This window comes from Myotis davidii, unplaced genomic scaffold (assembly GCF_000327345.1).
Source record: "Myotis davidii unplaced genomic scaffold, ASM32734v1 scaffold534, whole genome shotgun sequence".
NCBI lineage: Eukaryota > Metazoa > Chordata > Mammalia > Chiroptera > Vespertilionidae > Myotis > Myotis davidii.
The window spans coordinates 5,972,205-5,977,582 of record NW_006286678.1 but is presented as its reverse complement, the minus strand read 5'-3'; the positions used below and the strand labels follow the sequence as shown (position 1 = coordinate 5,977,582).

The 5,378-nt window shown below is 45.1% G+C and overlaps 1 protein-coding gene across 6 annotated transcripts in view; it reads left to right on the top strand.

Moving 5' to 3' along the window:
• The window catches only part of PHF24 (PHD finger protein 24), a 25,572-nt gene that overhangs the window by 8,808 nt on the left and 11,386 nt on the right, over window positions 1-5,378 (top strand). Inside the window, exon 1 of one of the 6 annotated variants that reach the window (XM_006758544.2) lies at window positions 1,428-1,957. The exons of 4 other annotated variants lie outside the window; for them this stretch is intronic. The gene's annotated coding sequence lies outside the window, so the exon portion shown is untranslated. Of the gene's footprint in view, window positions 1-1,427; window positions 1,958-5,378 lie in introns of those variants that run through there. One more of the 6 variants, XM_015560554.1, reaches the window with a different exon arrangement.

The following is a 5,378-nucleotide window of genomic DNA, read 5'->3' as shown; positions in this document are numbered from 1 at the left end:
AAAAAAAACAATGGAAAAAGTATCCTCGAGGGAGGATTAACAACAACAAAAAGTGTAGTTCTCTAATCAAAAATGTAAAATGATCCTAAGGCTGTGTTTTTTCAAATTGCAGGTCCAGACCCATTAGCAAGTCATGAAATCATTTTAGAGAGTCACTATCAGGGTTATTTTAATGAGATAGAATAGAGGAGATAGAAAATCTCAGAGAACGGCACGTGTAGTAAAAGTAGGATTGTTCAGTTTCAGATCTATGAACATGTGTTTATAACTATGTGTGTACAGGGTCACATCATAAACTATATTTCTTACTATGGGTCACAGTTAAAATTTTTGAAAAACATACCACAAAAGGTTTCTGAGGAAAATATTGTGGCCTTGGAAATAGTAATTGATCATGAGGAAGGTCTGCAGTGAAGGTGCGTGTCCTTTTGCATTGTCCCTCTTGGTGTGGTGTGCCTGTTCCTGCTCTCCTCACTGCCTGTTGGGACTTGCTTCCCCACCTAACTATAGAGCACAGCTGTGCTTGTGAGGGGAGCATAGGCCCTGCCTCTTCAAGAATCCCCTAGGTCCATAGCCTCCACAAAAGCTCTAACATACACATGTGCCTTCCTCTCCACCCCAACCCCCAACCCCTACCTGGCTGGATACCCTCATTAGGTCACATCTTTTTTTCCTTTTAATCAGGCTTATGGGTCTCCCAGAGGGAAAGGAAAAGCCCCAATGATTCACTACAGTCACCTCTTACCAGCTTGTAGGCTGCTGGGTGGTCAGCCCTGGGACTTATCAGAGATACCCTGCTTCCTGACCTCAGAAAATCCAATTCTCTGGGGTTTCTTTTCTCCCTGAAAATCGACATTTATATACTCTTTTACACAAATACTTTTAAGCCTACTATCTCAAACCATTTCTTTAGGCTGTTCCTTATGTGAACACAAGTTTCCTCGCCTATTACGATTCAGCACCCAGCTGGCTTCATACCTTCTGAGCCGTGACGGGAGTCCCCATATAGCTCCATGCCTTGGCATGTGCTTTTACCTCTTCCTGGAATGCTTTTTTTCTCCCTTATCCACTGGGGTAACTCCTACTCATATTTCAAAATTTAGCTCAAGCAACACCTCTTTTTTTTTAAATCCCATACTTATGCCCCCTACACACACACATACACTGCACTCTCAGGCTGAGTGAGGTTCCATTTGTCATTCTACCGACAGTTAAGTGCTTGATTTGTGCCTGGCACATAGTAGGCTGCATTCATCAAATATTTGTAGACTCCACAAACAAGCAGGTTGTGATCATTATGGTGTCATAAGGGCATTAAATGGGGCTGAATAGGTGTTTCAGGGCCCCAGCGCAGAGAACGAGGAGTGCCTCTCCATCTTACTGAAAAGCCCTGCTGGCTAAGTGCAATCACACCAGCCAATCGCTGATGGTGTGCTGTTCCTTAACTGCTGCTCTGCTTCTGTGGGAAGCTAGCACTGTAGCTTTTCATGAAGACTCATCCCTGGCCCCCTGAGGCTAAAGATCATGCCGTAATTTTGTCCTCATGTATATTAGAGCCGTGTGGGCTTTCAGAAAATATTAGACAACAACAGGCCCTCCCTCACATCTCATTCTCTTGAGCTGAGCGCAGGAAGACAGCTTTGCTCATTCTTCAGCCCTTCTCCTTGGAGACCCCTCAAGAGCCCTGTGCAGTTGGAATGAGCGTGCCTTCCTGGGCTGACTAAAGCCGGTGCCACTGTGCTGGCTGGGCTTCGGCGAATGGAGGGAGGTTCCAGGTAGACCCCGTTAGGGTCTGTAAAACATGAAAACTAAACGTCTGTAGGCTCCTGCCAAGCAACAACATGGCTGAGTAGAGCAGGAGCACTGTCGTGAGGCACCGGATTCCTAAAGCCACACCTCGTCACTGGAGAACAGCCAGACCATTTGGGGCTTGAATTTCCTCAAAGACCAGCAGAAGGTAAGGGGACTCTTTCTGGTGGTTTTTGTTTAAGGTCTCAAGGGAGATGTTAATGTCCACAGTGAGTTTAAAGCCTGGCCTGTGCGTTCTGCATTTTTAGGCCCAGGTTCTGCTTGTATTTCAGTATCCTTGTGGCCGGTCGTCTTCTGTGTGAGGCATGTGGCTTTCTCTGAGGCTGTCTTTCAGGCACATGCTCCCTGGAGCCAGCGGTCAGATACCTTGAAGCTTTCACCTCCATGTGCAGATGCTGAGGTGCTAGGTGTCGCCAGCCAAAACCCAGCCCACACCAAGCCGAGGGCGTCCGGCACACGCTCTTAGGCAGCTGCCCTTTGTGGGCCAGGCCACAGGGCCGGGGACCATTCAGTTTGGTAAGATGAGTCTCTTTTCTTAGCATTGTGGTTGTAGACACTGACTGAATTCCAAAATTCTGGAATTTGTCGAAGAAATGACCCATAACTATTGTATGGTCACCTGTTCTCATCCCCAGTAGCCCCGACTCCCTAGGTAGGGTGGTTCACCTCGGGAAGCAGAGTAGATGAGATGAGCTGGTGACTGTGCAGTTTCTAGAACTGAGTTTTGAAAATTTTGCCAGGTCAGTCTCTCTGGCCAACGCTGAGGAAGAAAAAGACGGCTAATACCATGATCTCAAATAAGCTTACGTTGCCCGGTCATCTCTGCAACATTTACTCCAACAAAGATTTCTAGAACACCCACTCCCTGGAAAGCAGGGGAACCATCTAGATTTTTCTCCCTCTTGGTCTCAGTGAGAAACTAGGATTCCTTTTCCCACCTGCTCAACCCACTCGGTTGGTTTTCCTGTCCCTCAACTCAGAGGTTTTCTTTGTCTTGCTCCTGCCTAGGAAAGCCCTCATAACCATCCAGGCAATCACTTTTAGTTGCTTTTGAGCCTTTTCCAAACAGCTGCCATTCCCATATCAAGAATCAGCTGAAAGCGAGCAAGCCGCATGCCAAGCGTGGAGACTCCTGCCCAGTAGGAAGGCTGTGCCCCAGGCTCATCACAGCTACGAATCTTTATGGCCTTCCCATTTCTCTACCAGCTCTGGCTGCGGAGCAGCCCCTCCTCCTCCTATCCCCTCCACGGTGCCCTTATAAATAATCCCACTGCCGGGGTACGCACGGGCTCTGCGGAGAATGGGCGTGTCTTGCGCACACATTCCAAGCTGCACACATATGCCTCACTGCCTGACAAATACATCCCGACAGACTTCTCTTACCCGAAGAAAGATTCTGGTTGTCATCTATTTTCATTTCCTCCAGATCAGACAGCCCTATTCTACCTTCTGCCTTCTTATCCTTCTGCCATTCACACCACCTGCTCCTGCCCCCTGAGGCTTTTTCCAAGCTTTCCCTAGATGCCACAGATTCTCTGGCAGTCAGAGCATTCTGAGGACAATGTCTTTTTATCCCTTTCATCCTTGTTAGGGAGGCAGAGAGCCCCAATTATACCCACCAGCCAAACAAGTAATCATTAGGTATAATTTATGGGACCTTTGTAACTTGATTTCCTTTTAACTCTCTTCTTCCTAGGATTTCTTCCAGCACAGGGGAGGCCAGGGTTTTCTCACCAGGCATTTGTTTTTTACCATCGCTAATCACTACCACTTGTTCCTCTGGAAATTAGACCTGATGTCAATTTCTCAAACACTGATAGTACACATTGGGAATATTTCAGCACATTTTTGCGGTTAGTCAAGGGGTCTTTTGTATACAGGTTTGAGCCTCTCGGTTAAGCATTAAGGATTATAGCCTCCGTTTTGAAGCCTAATTTTGTTGTCCTCACAATTTATATCAAAATTAAAGCCATGTCCATTCAAATCACTTGGTATCTTGTTTGGATTTTGATGGTTTCTTTTTAATGGTTCTGCTCTGTATTATCTGCATTACGGGCCTAGAAAATTGAACTGTCTCAGGTAAAATGAAGAGCAGTACTCCAAGATCCTGTGGTCAGGACTGGAAAGTCCTTTTTTATTTGTGTTTATGTTTGTTAGTTTTGCTGGTGGACGTCATCTTCAGTCTTCATTGAAATTACCTTAAGAACAAACCCAACATCATTGCAGTATCATGATAAACAACTGAGATGGCTTAATAGTGATTTGCATGATTCTGACAGAGAATAATGATTGTAGCAAGATCACATTGTGTTGGGGGATATCTGTGGTTAGTTTGCTGATACACTATTAATAAGTCAGTTCACTTTCAGAGTAACCCTTCTAATTGGCTGGTCTTTGTTCAGAACTCTTATTACATATTATCTGAAAAAGCCAGTAAGAACCAAAAGCATACCATTGATTTTCCTCCAATGAATCAGTCTTGGAAAAGTGAATTGTATATGGTTATTCCAGGTCTCCAAATAAGTGTTTTTGAACTTTTTTTCCAACCCATGTCTTCTTGCTGATAAATATAAATTTGATGACTGCTCCCTAAACTTCCGATACAACTTCTGGCAGGGGCTTCCCAAACTATTTAGGGAGCTAGTACCTTCTATATATCCCCAACAGCCAAGAAGATACTGTAAATATCTGCTGTATTATAGAGCATGTTTCAAAAGAAGGGGGGTAATGGCTTTTAATATTTGTTTTCCAAACAAATATTATAATTGATGTGCTTTTCAATTCACTCATTTATCCCCCCCTCTGGCAGTTTCTTTATTTTTTTTTAATGTTTTTATTGATTTTAGAGAGAGATGAAGGGAGGGAGGGAGAGAGAGAGAGAGAGAGAGAGAGAGATGAGAGAGAAACATAGATCAGTTCCCTGCCACAACCAGAGTCCGAACCTGCAACCTGGGCATGTGCCCTGACCAGGAATCAAACCAGCGACCTTTCAGTTCACAGGAGGATGCTCAACCAGCTGAGTCACACTGGCCAGGGCACCGGGAGTTTCTTATAGACACCTCCCACCTGCCCAGTTCACCACTTAAGAATCATTGTTCTAGACTGCATTCCTGTTGAGGTTGTTTCCACCTTTAAATAACTGTAAACAATTCCCTAATAAACATTATTTTAAATATGTCTAAAGGGCAGAAGATCAGCCTTTCATAGAGCAGTGTTTTCTTCAAAGAGTAATATTAGTAGCTGTCCACCTCTGCTAGACCTCCCAACCACATAGATTCTTAAGACAAGCTTGAGAATTCTGTTCTTATATCACTTTAGCCAAGGGGAAAGTTACCTTATACCCCACAATGTTGTCCTTGTCTTTTATAGGTAACCATCTTTAAATCAAAAGACAAATGTGTAGCCCTGGCTGGTGTTTCTCAGTAGTTGGAGCATCGGCCCGTGGCCACAGGGCTGTGGGTTCAATTCCTGGCCAAGGGCATGTACCTGGGTTGCAGGTTTGATCCCCAACCCCAGCTGGGGCACGTGTGGGAGGCCACCAATCAGTGTGTCTCCCTCACATTCTCTCT